This window comes from Nyctereutes procyonoides, unplaced genomic scaffold (assembly GCF_905146905.1).
Source record: "Nyctereutes procyonoides isolate TBG_1078 unplaced genomic scaffold, NYPRO_anot_genome, whole genome shotgun sequence".
Classification (NCBI taxonomy): Eukaryota; Metazoa; Chordata; class Mammalia; order Carnivora; family Canidae; genus Nyctereutes; species Nyctereutes procyonoides.
The window spans coordinates 47,917,684-47,935,661 of record NW_026575047.1 but is presented as its reverse complement, the minus strand read 5'-3'; the positions used below and the strand labels follow the sequence as shown (position 1 = coordinate 47,935,661).

Sequence of the window (17,978 nt, the reverse complement as noted above, 5' to 3'; positions counted from 1 at the left end):
TACAAAGATGCCCAGCTTTTGAAAGTTACCAGTCTATCCATTTGAGTCATACAGTGTCACGGGTGTTCTGATATGTAACATACATATTGTCGTGCTAACGTTAGAATCGCTGCAACTTCATGATGCCATCCATCGTGTTGTCCAATATGATTCTCTTTCTTAGGAGCTCTTTCTTGGTCTTTCAGACATTCCCCACATACCTTATGAATGATCAGGTGTCACTGACCTCAAGCATGCAGTAAGTTTCAGCATTTAATTTCTACTCCAAGCCCTTGCCATTGCAAACAACGAAGTCTACCACTCCTAATCATCGGAAATGCTGTGGTTTGGTGAGCAGAGCCTAGGTTTGAATCTTTGCTTCGCGCCACACTAATTGTGTCTTGGGTATGCTGCTTGGTATCTCTAAATCCCAGTTTTCTCATCTGTATCCTGAGGTGAATATCTTCTTCATTGCAATGTTGTGTGGACAACACCAGAAAAAACGTGTGAAGCACTCAGCCCAACCTCAAAACTCCACCAATGAAATAGATGCAGGTGTCACCCGTATGATACATAGTAGGCACTCAGTAAAGTCTTTCTCTGCCTCCTTTTTCCCTCTGTTTTTCCCCAGCACAATCTAATAACTTAATGCTCATGCAAGCCTATGCATATTAAGAAAAATACTTCCTTTAAAGAAAATAGCTTAATTAGATAGTAATCCGTGAATGACAAATGACCACACATTTAATAGAACACATTTAAAGCTATACTCATCCTTTGATTGTTGTTATAGAGCAGATAAGAATGCTATATTTAAAAGGAAAATGAAAAAATAAAAAGGAACCAAATTAGACATTCAGTCAAGTCTGATTAATGGCTAATTCCAATGGAGATTTTAGCTGAGTATATATAAGATTCTTGAATCTCTGACTGCTAATGTACAGTGGTTTGGGGTGACCATTTTAAGAAGTCAAATGCATGATTCATTCAAAGTATACAGAGATTTTCTTTCTTAGTTTGGAAAGACAGAAAGTCGGGCACAATTCTGTTAATGCTATAAAACTGGTATGTTTCGCAGTAATGAATTTAGATATAGAAAACTATCTTTCTCTGGAATAAATTTAGCTTGCCTGTCATTTCTTCATTTTTTTTTCATTTCTTCAATATGAAGACCTTAGTTGGGAGTAGAATTAATCATGTGTTTAAAAATTACATCACTCTAAAAGACTTCCACTCATTCTACAAAAGGTAGTCTAGGTCATTTTTAAAAACTAATGCGTTCTCAAATAGGAAAAAGTGCAATAGGTTAATTTGAAAAGTATGAATAATTCAACACAGAATCACGTATTTCTTTTTACATATTTTCTTGTATAAAACTGTTGCTTTATCACTGTTAAGTAAACTCTCATTGGTGCATGTAACTTTCTGAGAGCTCTGATAGGAGATGCAACATTGTGTTTAGTGGAATAAAGTTAACAATGGAAGTTTAACACATTTGGAAGGAGCATGTGCAGACCTGTGTGTGTGTGTGTGTGTGTGTGTGTGTGTGTGTGTGTTTAGGAACTGACTTTTTCAGTTCACAGAGTAATATTCTCTGGTTTGGAGTGGTAGTTAGAAAATGTTGACAGTTGGGGCACCTGGGTGGCTCAGTGGGTTAAGTCTCAGGCTCTTGGTTTCTGCTTAGGTTGTGATCTCCCGCTTTGTAGGACTGAGCCAGGTTCCTTGTTCAGTGGGAAGTCTGCTTGAAGATTCTCTCCCCCCATCAAAATAAATAAATAAATCTTTAAAAAAGAGAGAGAGAAAATGTTGACAGTGAAAAATAACTGAACAGGATTTGTATGAAGTTCAGGGGATTTGCAGAGCTTGTATCTAAGAATTTGGTAGCGAGGGTGACAGCGCAGCCACTCTTTGTGTAATAAGATCGGCAAAAATAAAACAAGATTTACTCTAACTATAAGCTTAGGTAGTAAATTAAGCTCTGAACAGAAAATGAAATTGATAGACACTCCAAATCTATACAATCAACTCCTTAAATGTTGAACTTATTAAAGAGAACAGAAAAATAATGAAATTGAGAGCTGTCTTGTGCCTTCTAACTTCACTTCCTTTTATTCAGGGCTGACCCTAGCAGCATCTCAAGTCCGGCTAATTTTTTATCACTGAATCTTGTTTAACAGACACTCTTTTCAGAGAACGAGGTAGTCCGCCAGCTCAGCTACAGTTTGCCTCAGTTTTGCACATCCCTCCACTCAGCTAGGCTCGGCACATCATGGTATCACATCAGCCTGCATGGAATCAATTTAGGACACGACGCACTTCCTCAAAAATTAAATTCCTCACGAAAACTTAACAGGACCAACAAGAGCATCAGAAAAAGCATTTCGGGAAAAGTGCCAGAAGTTGAGCAAAAGTGAAGACCGAATTCTCGGTATCAGAGAGAAGGGGAGGAGGGTCAGATAGGAAGAGAAGCAAAAGGAAAAGCAGGGCAGGAGGAGAGACACGAAGGAGAGAAGGGATCTAAATTAGAACAAGAGGCTATGTTTATTAATAACCTTGCTGACCCACAGGCCCCTGACACAAAATACATTAAGTATTGTTGGGACACTCTGCTCTGTCGCTCCTAGGAGGAGCAACTAAAAATGTGTGGGAGGCTGCAAACTTTCTGAGCACAGATAAAAAAAGAGCCACCACCACCACCACCACCACAACAACAAAAAGCCAGAATACGGTGAAGGCACAGACTCACCAGCTTGAGCAGCCCGTAGCCTGAGATCTCCTTTATTTCCTGCAGCACCTTCTCTGGGCACGTCCGGCAAACTAGAATTGAAAACACGCAAGATGTTTTGTTTTTCTTGATTGCAAAAACAATAACGTGTCCATTGTAGGATGTTTGGAAATTATGGAAACACATGAAGAAGAAAATAAAAATAGACTATAGTCTCACCACTTCTTCCTCTACATTTTTTTTTTTTTTTTTTTTTAGAGATAGACAGCGAGTGGCTGAGCACAAGAAGGAGGGGAGGGACAGAAGGAGAGCGAGAGAGAATCTCAAGCAGACTCCCTGCTGGGCTGGGAGCCAGAGGTGGGGCTCAATCCCGCAACCCTGAGACCACAACCGGAGCTGATGTCAAGAGTCTGTGGCTTCACCCATTGAGCCACCCAGGTGCCCCTCCTCTACTTTTTTTTTTAATTTTTATTTATTTATGATAGTCACAGAGAGAGAGAGAGGCAGAGACATAGGCAGAGGGAGAAGCAGGCCCCATGCACTGGGACCCCGATGTGGGATTCGATCCCGGGTCTCCAGGATCGCGACCCTGGGCCAAAGGCAGGCGCCAAACCGCTGTGCCACCCAGGGATCCTGACCCTCCTCTACTTTTTTATGTGGATGTATTTGTATACTTGAAAAATAAGATTGAGGCCCTGCTATCATCCACTAGTGTGTGATTTGGTTTTCCCATCTGACAAGTCATAATAAGTATTTGCTCCTGTGTTGAAACTATTGTAAAACATTATTTTTATGTTGGCATTCTGCTTCCTTTATTTGTAGGTATCATGATTCAGTTGAGCTCTAGTCAGGTAATCATGTTATTTATTAACTTTTTGCCTTTATAAAAATCTTTGTGTGCATCTCCATTTCTTCTGGAAATTACTAGAAGCAAAATTCTTGAGTCAAAGAGAAGAGTTTTTTTTTTTTTGAAAAGATTTACAGAGCTGCCCTCCAAAGTGTTTATGCCAATTTATATTCCCACCTGTAGTGAATAAGAATGCAGAATTCACAAAGCATCATTAAGTCTCTCCAAATTAAGATAAGAAACTTTGAATCCTATTATGATTTATATTTTTTGATTATTTATGATACTTTCTTCATGTTTCTTGGCTATTTGGTTTGTTTTGTGAATATGCAGTTTGCCTATTATTTACACTTTTAGTTAAAAACTTACCAAATTGAGTTTCTGTTAAATTGTAAAACTTCTTTACATTTTAAGTTTATTAACTCTTTCGACTATCATGCCTGCAAGCCTATTGTCCATATTATCATTTGATTTTGAATTGTTAATGGATTTTTAAAAAAGATTTTATTTATTTATTAGACAGAAAGAGATTGAGAGAGAATGAGAGAGGAGCGGAAACAAAGAGGGAGAGAGAGAATCTCAAGTAGACATGAGGTTTGATAGCATGACCCTGAGATCATAACTTGAGCTGAAATCAGAAGTCAGATGCTTAATGGACTGAGCCACTCAGCTGCCCCAATAGATTTTTAATGTATATGTTTGTAAATCCAAGTACATAGATATTTTCCATTATTCTTTCTTCCTCTGCTTTTATTTTCAGAAAGGACTTGCACATTCCAGGGTTAGATAAATATTAATCTACATTTTTTACTTGTGCTTTTGTGGCTCTTTTTATTTTTAAAAGATGTTTAAATTTCTTATTTGTTTGGTCTGTGTAGTAAGAATCTATATACTGAAGCCTCTTTTCCTTACTTATCTAAATCTTGTATGTTATTGGGTCTGTTTCTGTATTTTTCAATTTTATTTATCTATCTTCATGTCTCCACTGCTTCTTCTGCCAAAACCCTCCCTTTTTATTATTACAATTTAAGACTATGTTTTCATACCCAATAACACAAGTTTGTCATCCTTACAATTAGTTTTCTGGATTATGTTTCCCTCTTTGTTATTCCGTAAGAACTCATCCAGTTCAAAATGTGAGTATACAATTTATACATTAATGTGAGGGCACTTGAAGTCCTTAATACTGCGTTTTCTGAGCTACAAGTAAAACATGCTTCTCATTTATCTTTTCCTACAAATTTCTGCCAAGTTGTTGTTTCTTCATGTAATATCTCAATATAGTCTCAAGTTTATTGATTGTCGTGAATACTGTTTCTCTCTTTTTTTAAAAGATTTATTTATTTATGATAGACATAGAGAGAGAGAGAGGCAGAGACACAGGAGGAGGGAGAAGCAGGCTCCATGCCGGGAGCCCGACGTGGGACTCGATCCTGGGACTCCAGGACCATGCCCTGGGCCAAAGGCAGATGCTAAACCACTGAGCCACCCAGGAATCCCCAATACTGTTTCTCTATTAAATTTTTTAACCACTGAGGAAAGGTGCCTACTGTCATATTTTTATTTGGCATTTGCCACTTTCCTGCTTTTTATTTAGAGAGCTTGTCAATTGATTCTTTTGAACCATACAGGTAAATATTGTCATCTGCAAAGAATGATAATTTTGTCCTCTTCCTCAAAATGACATAATTTCTTCATTTTTCCTGTCTTCTTGCAAAACAATAGAACTTACAAATTATTTTAAAATATTCTTTATTTGACACCCCTCCAATATTTCACTAGTAAGTGCAATGGCCTGAATGCATTGTATTTTTTAAGAGCTCTGGCTTCTGGAAAGTGTTTTCAGCTTCAAATGGCAATCTTCCTCCTGAACCTTCTGTTCACTGGTCCCTTTGAGCGTCTCCTAGCCCTCTCTGCCCAGAACTGAACAAGTCTTACCCTTTTCTTTTCTTCTTCTTTTTAAAAAAATATTTAATTAATTTATTTATTGTTTTGGAGAGAGCACAAGAAAGAGTGTAAGTGGGGACGGGGAGCAGCAGAGGGAGAGACAGAGAATCTCAAGCAGACTCTGTGCAGAGTCCAGAACCCAATGTGGGACTTGATCTCACAACCTGAGCCAGAATCAAGATTTGGATGCTTAACCAACTGAGCCAGGCAGGCACCCCAAGTCTTACCCTTTCCTATGTAAGACTGTCCTATCTATACAGGTAACCCCACTGTTTACCTATGGATGCTTCTTTTCTAACTACCCACATTTCATTGTGAGAGATCATGTCTCAGACCAACACATTCCTTACAAATTGGAACCACTACTGTGTTAGTTACTACATCATATGAAATGACCAGGCTATTTTCTCCCAACTTAAAAGTTAGTGTCTTGTGGAAGTTGTTTTTTTTTTTTTTAATGTTTGCATTTTAAGAAAATGCTGAACTATTTTCTCACATAGGAATTGTTTCATTTGAATTTGCTGACTTTTTGCCAGTGTAAAGTAAAAATAACCTGGGGTTTTGCAGAAGCCATGCAAAGAGGGTTGGTTCTGTGGGTTAGACTGGTTAGAACAATGTGTGAAAACAGACTGAGAAAGAGTGACGGTCGCAGTTAGCAATGGGGGTGGTCACCTATGCAGAGGGAGAAAGGTGCAGGCCTTTGGAGAGGACCAGGCCTAATAACCATGGGAAGTTGAATAGTCTCTATCACTTTGAGACTCCAATTCAGCAACTCTGAATTTGGAGTTATTACCTGTTTTGCAAGTATAATGGGAGAATGACAGACAATGTGTGTAAAGCATCTGGTAGGACACTCGGCACCTATCAGGCACTTACTAAGAGAGACTGTAAGCTCCTGGCTAGATTTGAAGGCAGGATGACAGACCATGTTATAGATAATAAAATGGAAAAACAAGACCTTTCTCTGCTACACAGAATTAACCCCAAGCATGTTCAAGAATTTCAGGATTTCAGAGCACCCGGGGTGGGGGGGCGGGGTGGGGCTCAGTGGTTGAGCATCTGCCTTCAGCTTGGGTCATGATCCTGGGGTCCTGGGATTGAGTCCTGCATCAGGCTCCACACAGGGAGCCTGTTTCTCCCTTTGAGTATGTTTCTGCCTCTCTCTCTGTGTCTCTCATGAATAAAAAAATAAAAAAATAAATCAGGATTTAGTTAACAGGTAGTGCCATACGTGGGGTGGGTTCAAAAGGCCTATGGCCTCTCCCCAAGGCAGTCCTCCTCTTCTCTGTCTGGTTCGACCCTTTCTGTGAATGCCGAGCATCACTGGACCCTGCTTTCTATCCCAGCCGGATGGAGCATGAGCTCTGAATGTTTAGATTCCCTCTGCCTCTGAGTGGGACCAGAAGGGCTCCTCATTTTGATGATATAGCAGAATAGTCATTGTGTCCATGTGTCTGGCACTTAAGAATTTCCTTATCAGTCCACCTTAATGTTTCCAATTTGTTTGCCTGGAAAATACCCTTATTAGCATCAAACTTAGGTTTTAACAAGGCAGAATCAGAATTTTTTTTCTATCTTTCCCAAAGTGAAGCTAACGATCTGGATTAAATCTTTTTTTTTTTTTTTTTCGCTTGGTGGGAGGTTTCTGTATTATTATTGTTTAAAGTCAATTATCCTTTACTTCGTGTTCTTTTTCTGTTGTTTATTTTATCCGTCCTTCTCTCCCAGAGGGGCAGAATTAAGGCCCCCATTTGGTTTTTATTAGTGTAATCAGTTAATAGCTCTTCTATAATGCTTTACTTATTGTGTTAATTTTCTGTAGTTGTGTCCAGAGGCAGCTTCCTGGAAGACCACATTTAAAAAAAAAAAAATCTATCTTATTTCTTCTTTAATGGGTCCACTTAGCATTTATAGTTTCAGCTAAGATTATTGAACACTGTTGATTTATAAGATTATTGAAAATATATATATAAACTGCAGCTACTGTTTTAAATATATCTATGGTAATCCTAAAAATTCCATTAGTATGGTGAAAGTACAAACACTACCCCTAGTGTTTCTATTGACTTGGCTTATCACATCAATTCTTTGGATTTATCTTGAACATATTAGAGGTATGGGTGTCTGCTGTTCCCATGCGTACGGTGCCAGTCACTGCAGTTCTATTGTTTCAGTAGCTGAACTCCACCTCCCAGGGACCACTGTCTAATTGCTGGTGGGGATCTTTTTTTTTTTTTTTTAATAGGCTCCACATCTAGCACAGAGCCCAGTGCAGGGCTTGAGCTCACAATTGTGAGAGTAAGACCTGAGCTGAGATCAAGAGTCGGACACTAACCAGTTGAGCTACCCAGGTACCCTGCTGGTGGGGATTTTAATAGGAACGTTTCCTACATGGACTTTCACTTTCGTACTCAGAGAGTAGTCCTCAAGTGAAAGGGGGAACTTCAAAGCTTAGCATAGGAACAAACTAACATACTTGAATGGTAACAAAAAAGATATTTATTATACATGTGATACATTGAGCCCCCATGTTAGGTTGCATTCTGAATTAGGCCAACAGTACTAAAGCCAATAGGACATGACTCAGTGATTGGCATCATGGGTTCTGGACCTGCCTCTGGCGCCAACTGGCTCTAGACCCACCTGGGACATGGACTAGCTGCAGACCCACGTCTGATGGTCCGATGGGAACTGGCTCTAAGGCCTTTTCTCTGTAAAATGAGAAGTTGGGATGAAAGTTGTAAAGTTCCTCCCAGCTTTCACCCTCTATGCAATATTCAGTTAGTGGTTGTTCTGGGTGTGTGCTCAGTCAGAAGGAATCATTAGCAGGCGACTGACTCAGGATTAGAATGCTTTCCAGTCATTGTTGAGTCTTGGGAGATGAACAGGGCACTTCGCACAAAATAGGAGCCCATCAATGCTTTTATAATAAATTTGTTTTTATGGCTACGCCTAAGTAAAATTCTAGTTTTGAGAACTGTCACTTGTCCAGCACAAAGGCTGCACATGGACATGGGAAAAGCACCAGAGAGAAAGTCAGAGCCCTGCCGTGTGAGCCTGGGCAAGTCACTTTCTCTCCCTGGGTCTTTCCCCCTTCATTTGCCAAATAAAGGGGATGGAGAAGAATCACCAAGGTAGCTTCTAGCTAAGGAAGTCTGTAACCTTGCAAGAATTGACTGCTGTGCAAAGCAAATGAATAGGTTCAGATGTTCCCCCAACGTCTGGTGCCCAGAGCAGTTGGAGCCTGTTAGCTGTGATTTAATGCTTGCTGGGAAGCAGGCTGTGGGCTTGCTATGGGGAGAGGCTGGGAAGGAGAAGACAGACAGGAGATCTGTGGGCTGAAGGTTGGCTAGAAATTCTATGCATAGAAGGAAGTGAGGTCTCCTGTAATTGCCTGTTTCTGAGCTACAGAACATATCAGATGCTGTGTTTAAAACAGTGCGATGCCTAGTTAGCACAGGGCACCACCTGTTTCATCTGTCTCTGTACCCTGCCAGTGGTGGTGATGTTTGAGAACTTTCCTTTCAGGCAGTGCCATCAAAGAGGGCAATGGAAGGCAACACAGCAAAATCACGACAAAGCATATTTGAAAGGAAGAGGGAAGAAGCCCATATACATTTCAATGAAAGTATGTTTAAGGATTTCAAGGAGAAGTCTGATACATAATTACAAAATTTAAAAAGAAAGAATCTTGACTTTGATCTGATTTTCTTCTGTAAAGCAATTAGTTCCATTATTTTTCAAGTGTGAAGTTGAAAATTCTAATGGCTGGACCCAAACAATTTCATTTGAGTCTTGGGACTTCTAACTTCCAAAAGAAAAAAAAGTTTAAAAATGTATTAAGATGATTTTTTGCAGAGGGATTAGTGCATAAAGCATTTGCTGGTTAGCTCTCATAAAGACTACGGCACTGTAGTATAGCTGAGATTAAGAGCTAGATTTAAATCATGCAAGAGTCCAATTAATAGCACTGAACTAAGAAATCTATAAAGTTGATTTGATGGAGGGAGAAAAACTGTCAAGACATGAATAGAATTTTCCCTTCCAATTGCTGTTGAGGATATTAATGGGAATGTATCCTGAAAACATGAATTTTAGTGTTTGTGAGACTAGTTCTCAAATTAAAGTGGAGCTTCAAAGCAGAGCCAAGGGACAAACTAACTTAGCCTGACCACTTGTGTACCAGCTAGGTAGCATAGCAAAGGTGGCTTCCAGGCTGAATTTGGCCAGAGTTTGTCTAACCTTTCAAGATCAAGAAACTTGAACTTCACAAACCAGTATGGATTTCTGGCTTCTTTTGAAAATTCTGCGAGTGTGGCACCATTTGGTCCACAGCTATACTTGGTGACAATTAGCTGCTCCCATTAGACAGGGCTCCTTCCAGTTGCCCACCATTCCCTAGCATATGACTCTAGGCTGACTTCACTGTCTTACTCATCAGCCTGATCCATGGGATAGGCACTCAGATAAGGACGTGTTACATTGGTATGTCTTATATTGATGTTAGAGGTGAATGAGTTAAAGATCTAGCACTGAGCTTAATGGTTTTCTCCAGCCTGAAACTGGAGACTCTTCTGTACTATATGCTTAGGGGGAGTCTAAGTATGCACGTTCCTATGACTTCCATATGCCCCACTGGGAATGGAGCAGGGGAGAAAAATAACCCCAATGATATCACATAGAGCCCACTGGGGAGTTGTTCGAGTTTGTTAGAGCATATTAAAATACCATACATTCACATCATCAAAAAAGACACATCAGTCTACCTGTCTATACATTCCTTTCTGATATTATTCCAGGGACTTTTCAAAATTACACCACCTACCTGTACTCCCTCCCACAGTGAATAAACATCTGAAGAAGTGGAGAGCAAATCAGAATAATGCACATAGGTGAAAGTCCTATAATTGAAATCATTATTGCTTAAGATACCATTGCTTTAATCAGCCCTATCATAAATCAGCGCTTTTCACAAGTGAAGGTTTAAAATAAAGTGCTGTTTAAACAGATTGGGTCCCTTAAAAGGCATGATGCAATTGGGAAGCTCCGGAAAATGGATAAAAAAGTGGTTTCTGAGCAGATACACTGGTTCCAGCATTTTATCTTCCACTTAATTTTGAAAAAAATTACCTAGTCCTTTCTTAGAAATTACATACCGGAGGCCTGTAATGGCTGAACCTTTAACCCATTAAAAAAATTTACTCCCAGGAACAGTTAATATTTGATGTTTAATTGCTTTTTCTTGTTGGAGAGGAAAATCTTTTTCTTTCCTTCCTTTCTTGATTGACTTTTCAAAAATCACCTTGTGAGCTATAAGATGGAGAGGAGTAATTGATTTTCAAAAACTCAAGTGCATGCACATGTATTTGCATATGTGTATGTGTATGCGTGGATATTACAACCTCTGAGTGTCAGGCACTGGGGCTTCCCTCGCAGTAACCGTGCAAGGCAGGTGTTGCTATTTCCAGTTAACAGAGAGGCAGCCAAGACCCAGAGAGGTTGATTGCTTGCATGGGGTCACACAGGTCGTAGGGAGGCTGAGTCTTTTCTTATTCCTCCAAGTCTGTTGCCTGCCTGTAGAGGCATGTCACACCCAGGTGTGCAGACAGCCACGACAAAGGCCATGCCAATGATCCCCATCATTGCAGTAACTAATCCTCTCAGCCTGTTTAACTGGCACCACTTTCTGGAATTTAGCAAATAATGCCACGCCATCCACAAATGTCAGAAGAGTCCAACTATGATTTGCACCTTTTATGTGAACATTACATTGTCACTGAGCTGGGAGAAGCAGTTGAACCAACCTTAGCAGTGATAGCAACTTGGGAGAGATTTCTCCTTGGAGAGTTTTAGGTGGATGGGGGGTGGAGTGGGAGGGTCAGATGTTCTCTTATTAGAAAAAGGCCTGCACAGAATTCAGATGACTTTCTGGGGGCTCCTCAGGACTTGTTTCTAGAGAAAGAGAGGATCATGAGGACATTGGTATGGAAGGAGACAGGGGAAAAACCTCTTTGTGATTACCCTGGGTTGAAAGATTTTCATTTCAACATTGTCAGTCCCTCACCTTTCACGTGTGGTAAATTCATTCCCAAAGACCAGAGTGTTCTCTCTCCCTCTTCCTTCCTTTCTCCCTCCTTCTTTTCTCTTTCTTTCTTTCTTTCTTTCTTTCTTTCTTTCTTTCTTTCTTTCTTTCTTCTTCTTTCTCCTTTCTCTCTCCTTTGGTTTGTCTTTTCTTTCCACAAAACCACATATTACTTAGGTCTCTTGCAAAGCTGTACAAACCAACTGTTCCTTCTCAGATTATGCCCTTCAGAGGTCAGGTGATATGTCTCATTGGGTTACACCTTCCATGTTTTGTGGTCAGATGTGGGCTGTGTCATTCTACATTTCTCCACCTTGCAAGAAAATATTTATATATGAGCCTCACCAGGTCCTATTTCCTTTGAGATTGCTTCTGAGGATACTGTCTTCATGCTAGCGGCAGGCAGTTGAATCGCAGGCCTTCACAGGACCACTGGACTTCTGGCAGCAAACAGGAAATCGCTCCTTTCCCTCTGACTTCACTGAGCTGGAAGACTACGAGGTGAGTGACTGGAGGATGAGACATTTCTGAGAGGTGGAGTACAATATTTCCAGAAAAGGCTTGGGAGGAAACTGTCAGATGTGGAGGGCATGAAAACTTGCACCATTCACAGCATTTTTTTTTCTAGATCTGGAAAGACAAGAGCTTATTATACGAGGTCTTTCTGTGATTTTTAATTATTTTCCTTTTTATTTCTAGTAAGTGGTAATTCCCATTGTTCACCAAGTAGTGTAGTGAGTCGTATATGGCTGTGGTGGGGTATGTGGTCAAAACACTTGGGAAACTCATTTGGCAGCATGTGTCAAGACCACAAAAATTTTTGCAGCCCTTGACCAAATAATTTTACTCCTGGGAATTCATTCTCAGTACCAAAAAGAGTGCTCAAAGATGTTATTTATTTATTTATTCAAACAAATAAATACATTTTAAATGTTTTATTTATTTAAGTAACCTCTAGACCCAACATGGGGCTTGAACTCACAACCCCCGAGATCGAGAGACACATGCTCCATCAACTGAGCCAGCCAGGTGCCCCTCAAAGATGTTCTTTAAACTATTGTTACAGTTCTTAGAACCTTAATATAAACCTAACAATAGGGTAAATGGAACTATAAAATATTTTCTTGATATGTAAATGATGTCATAACACTGGAATAGGATATGTACTCTAACGATTACAAATATGTAGGTAAAATATGCTCAGTCATAATAATAGATAACATTTATTGTCTACTGAATATATGGCAGGCAATGTGTCAGATCCTTTGTAGGCATTGCCTCCTTTGGTGTGCTTGCTAGAATAAGCTAGATTTAATTTTTTTCCTCTATTTTACAGATGAGGAAAGGGGAAGATTAATTGGATTATCTGAGGTCAAACTGTTAGTGTGAGATTTGAACCCCATCCTGGTTGACTGTAGAACTCACACTCTTAACTTATCATTCCTCATGATATGTGGATAATTTTAAGTAAAAAACAAATATTAGCCACCAACACCCACCCTGCAACAAAGTTACCCCAAAACTCCAAACCAGAAACAACCCAGCACCAACAAACACAAATCTGACAAGCTCTATTCTTCTTGTAATCACATGGAAAAATAAATAGCAAAGCTTAGACCAAGAGAAATAGCCCAAGTTGAAAAAGCTTATCTGCAACCAGCCAATAAAATGACAGGTAGGTGTCTGAAGCAACAATAAAATGTTTAAGGTCTTAAAAAAGAATGTTTAAGGTCTTTTCTCTGGATGGGAATTAGATACTGTAAGTATGATCTTATACTAAGAGAGTCCAATTAATCTCTGCCAACTTAAAGAAGTAAATCTTGCAGGGGAGCAAATCTTGCATTTAGGTGGAAAGGACTGCCCAGAGTGACTTGAGAATTCTCTTGAGGATTAGGGCCTAGACCTGTGGTTCTTACCTTGTTTTGTGTGAGAATGTATTTGAAAATATTAATGGCATCTATGGTGTCTGTCTCCAGTAAAAACACGTATTTATGTTTATTCCACATTTTGTTCTATGTCTGTTTACTTTTGAAATCTATTTTAGGCTCATTGCTTGTTTGAGGATTCTAATGACAATTTCCCTTTGTGTTTTGGCTTGCAGAGTGTTCTTTGTCCCACGATTGGCGAATGTTCTTTCGTTAGTGGTTCAGACACCAATGCCATTTCTTCAGAGCATTGTCTACACCTGCATAGGGTTTGTAAAGTAAGTGAGTATAATGAATAATTTAGTTTCACTGTTTTCTTTAATGTGACAGCATGTTATTGTGAACATTTGTATTTGGATGCGTGGCTAACAACTGCCTTTTGGATTTTCCATGTTAGGATGAAAAAAATGCATGACACACATCACCAAGAATCAGGGGTTGTGCCTGGCAATGCAATTGAGAAAAGCTTAGGAATTTGAGTGGACAGCATTAGGAGTAGCTTTCCTTACCACACCTGCAGAAATGTACTTACATTAAACACATATGTGCTAAGTGCATGTGTGTAAGGCGCAGTGTTAGACAGATGTGAAAAATGGATGGATGATGCCTTTGTATAAGATTCTCCCAGGACTCCGATGTGCTGAGGTTTGGAAATGCTCACACGCCCTCCAGGCGCTGTAGCCTGTGTGTAATAAAATTACATCCAGGCCCGATTCCCTTCCATGGGATATTTTCATTGTCAGGATGAAGAAAATTATTTTTCATCATTTCTGTGTTCTGAAATGGAAACATTTTCAGTATGAATCCCAAAAGACACTATATGCACCCTTTCTACCTCTTGTTTGGGATTGTGCAAGGAGTCTGAAATACCAGGGTACAGGACACCTGGGTGGCTCAGTGGTTGAGCGTCTGCCTTTGGCTCAGGGTATGATCCTGGGGTCCTGGGATTGAGGCCCACATCGGGCTTCCTGCAGGAGCCTGCTTCTCCCTCTGCCTGTGTCTCTGCCTCTCTCTCAATATGTCTCTCATGAATAAATAAATAATTTTTTTTTAAAAGGAAAGAAATATCAGGCTAAGAGGTCACTGGTCTGTCTTCTCCAGGAACTCCCCCTGGGCAGTGGTCTCTGCCTTCTGTTACAGAAGACGGCAAAAATAGGAGCCGGTGTACCTCTGGCCAATTATTCAATGCTCCATCACAAGGGGAAATTCCTTCCTCACCCCAGCTGGTGAACAGTTATGCCCTGGAGCCCAGAACGGACATGCCTTGTAACTTTTTAACCTGGTTAGTGTAACTGCCAATATTATTCCTATTCATATAAATGTCTAATCCTTTCTTGAATCTTGCTAGACTATTTGCCTCAATAATATCCTGCGGCAGTGAATTCCACAGGTAGATTATACGCCATTTTAAAAAGTATTTCCTTTTATTCATTTTAAATTTGTTACCTTTTAACGTCACAAGATGTCCCTTGTTCTTGCATTAAGGGCTACAGGGTACAGGCATTGGAAATTCAGCTTTAATTTTTCGAAGCATTCCACCATTATTAAAGCTCCATCTTCTTCATATTGTTTCCTATTTTGGCATATCTGATCTTGATTCAATGAGATGATTGAGGCAAATGGTCTCATACTACTTCAGACACAGAGTAGGCACTAGAAGAAAGGTCTCCTTGATATTTGATACCATTTATTGGACACATGTTTATTGAGCACCTACTGTGTGCGGGAATTGTAAGTATTGGAGAGACAGCTTTGAGTAAGACAGAGTCCTTCTTCTGAAAGCTCTAATTTTCTAGAGAAGATAAGCACCAATAAAGTGAATAAGGATGAACTACATGGTTTTGGGTGGACTTAAGTCCTACGGGAAAATTTGACAAGAGTGACTGGCAGAGGATGGGCAGGAGCCACTTCAGATTGCATGGTCAGGGAGTAGCTTTCTGAAAAGGGGACGGTTGAGTTGGCCATCAAGGAATCATATATATGACATCTCCATGAAGGTGAACCCACGTTCCTAGACACTGCTTACCGTGAGGTGAGATTCCATCCTTATTTGTTGAGTGAATGAATGAATCAAGTTGAGGAGGGAAATCATAGTTTCAGAAATCATTCAGTAAGTTACTCATAGACCTAGGAGTAACATTTCTTAAATCCCTATGCTCTGTAACTTCAAAGACTGTTGGGGTAGAAAAAACAGGGGATTTAGTTAGTTAGACTTGCTATCAAGCCCTTCTCAGGTACCCAGCTACTCCCCTTATGTGACCTTGGGGGGTGTCTTTTCCAAAGTGATCTCATTTAGAAAAATGGGTTTCCTTGGGGTCCCTGGGTGGCTCAGTTGTTTAAGTGTCCGCCTTCAGCTCAGGTCATGATCCTGGGGTCCTGGGATCGAACCCCGTGTGGGGCTCCCTGCTCAGTGGGGAGTCTCCTCCCTCTGCTGCTCTCCCTCCTTGTGCACATGCTCTCTCTGTCTCTGTCAAATAAATAAATAAAATTTTAACAAAATTTCCTTTCTTCATGGGTTTTGGAGCATTGGAGATAAAATTATATAGCAGCTAGTACTTTACAAACCACCCAATGATCAGTCATTCTGGAGGGAACCGGGTGTTCTCAGCTCTGCACACCTTTTCTTTCCTCTGGCCTTTTCCCTCCTGGTTTTCTCTGTTCCCAATTTTTATCCTTGCCTCTGCCTAAAGTTTATCAGTGGCATCCGTGGTACTTAGCTTTCTGATCCAGAACTGGCTTACGTGAGAGAGGTGGCAGAAGGGAGTTTACCTTTGTGAAATATTGCCTATTTTTTAAGGGCTTTAAAAAATGAAATCAGGTGGGGGTGCCTGGGTGGCTCAGTCAGTTAAGCATCCTACTACTTGATTTCAGCTTAGGTCTTGATCTCAGGGTTGTGAGTTCAAGTCTCACACTGGGCTCCATGCTAGGCATGGCACTTACTTTTAAAAAAAATTGAAAAGACAAGAATAAAAAAATAAAATGGAATCAGGTGGAGCTGCTGTTTGTTGAAACAGAGGACCAGAGGTGTATTTCCAATAGCGATTGTTTGCTTTCATTTTGCATACTGCTTGGTCTTCCAGAATCAGGTAAACCAAATTTCTTTAAAAATTTTTTTTTAAAGATTTTGTTTATTTGTTCATGAGAGACACACAGAGAGAGGCAGGGACACAGACAGAGGGAGAAGCAGGCTCCCTGCGGGAAGCCTAATACAGGTCTCGATCCCAGGACCCCAGGATCATGTCCTGAGCTGAAGGCAGACATTCAACCGCTGAGCCACCCAGACCCCCCAGTTAACCAAGCTTCAATGCACAAAGACAGAGGCTGTGCCTGAATTTCTGAAGGGATCCTTCCCCCAGAAAGTGGAGGCTTTGGTTGAAATGATCTGATTACCTGCTTGGAGCTTCCCTCTGTGTTCTAGCATGATAGGCATATAGCATTTCCTCATGCTTCCTCTTGTTATTTTTTCTAATTGCCCCTTAATTTACTTTTTTTTTTTTTTTACATTTAGGCAATTTGAAGTAGAAGCATGTGCAGCTCTGCATAATAATGTATTAGAAAGGCATTTCAAGGAATAAATTATTAGCATTGTTTACATGGATGGTTCAAATTTACTGGCAAATTGCTCAGGCCTCGGTTTTACGAGGTAGCTGCCAGCTCGGCTCCTTCTGGGTAAAACCCTGAAATTGGAGAAGTTTCCTTTTGGTTTCCCTCACCCACACGTCCTCTGCCTCCTTCCTCCCCTTTCAACGCCTCCCTGGGTTCCCACCCCCACAGAACTCCGTGGAAGGCTCAGGCCTTTTGCACCTTCACGTGCAGACATTTCGTGGGCTCTACCCCCGCGCCTGGCTGGCCCCCGGTGGAAGTGAGGTGTGCGGAGGAATAAATGTTCAATGGTATAATTTTAGATGCTGTGGCAACTGGGCAGGGCAGCTATTTTGGGCTGTGGGCCTTTCTCCTTGACCTGAGATGATGTTACTCTGCCGGCCGCTGGCGCGCTGGGCCAACCCTGCCCGCGGTCCTCGCAGCCACGTGCCTGACATTGTTGGGGGATGCTTCTTCCTTTCTCCCCGGAGCCCTTCTGTGCTCCTCCAGGGCTGTGTGCGTTAGTGCAAGGGCACGCATCTGTCCACGTGTGCCCACCTGGGCTTGTCACAGGTGACATTATGAGGTGGTGGTGCAACCCAGATGGAAGGGAGTCTCTTCTACAGAGGCCTCCCAGTCTCGTTTATGCCTGTCCCCCAGCTTCCACACTTTATCAGCTGCTCAGTGACCATTCTGTGGGTCACTCCCTATCTGGGCAAGGTGATCATGTGGTCTCCAGGCCACAGTGTGTGGGCACCCCTCCTGGGAGGACTCATCTGAAGCTGCCCCGGGTTGGGGGGTCAGTGATCCTGACCTGTTCTCTTCCTACTCACGCTCCTGATGCAGCTGCAGCCTACAGCCCCCTGTCCTGGCTGGGGAAGCAAGTCAGGA

The 17,978-nt window shown here is 41.0% G+C and overlaps 1 long non-coding RNA gene across 4 annotated transcripts in view; it reads left to right on the top strand.

Annotated features, from left to right (window-relative positions):
* Window positions 1–202: 202 nt before the first annotated feature.
* Window positions 203–17,978, top strand: part of LOC129510298 (uncharacterized) — a 65,544-nt gene continuing 47,768 nt past the window's right edge. For 3 of the 4 annotated variants that reach the window (XR_008664565.1, XR_008664563.1, XR_008664562.1), the window contains exons 1-2: window positions 11,429–12,081; window positions 13,682–13,783. This is a non-coding gene — a long non-coding RNA (uncharacterized LOC129510298). Of the gene's footprint in view, window positions 330–11,428; window positions 12,082–13,681; window positions 13,784–17,978 lie in introns of those variants that run through there. The other variant, XR_008664564.1, reaches the window with a different exon arrangement.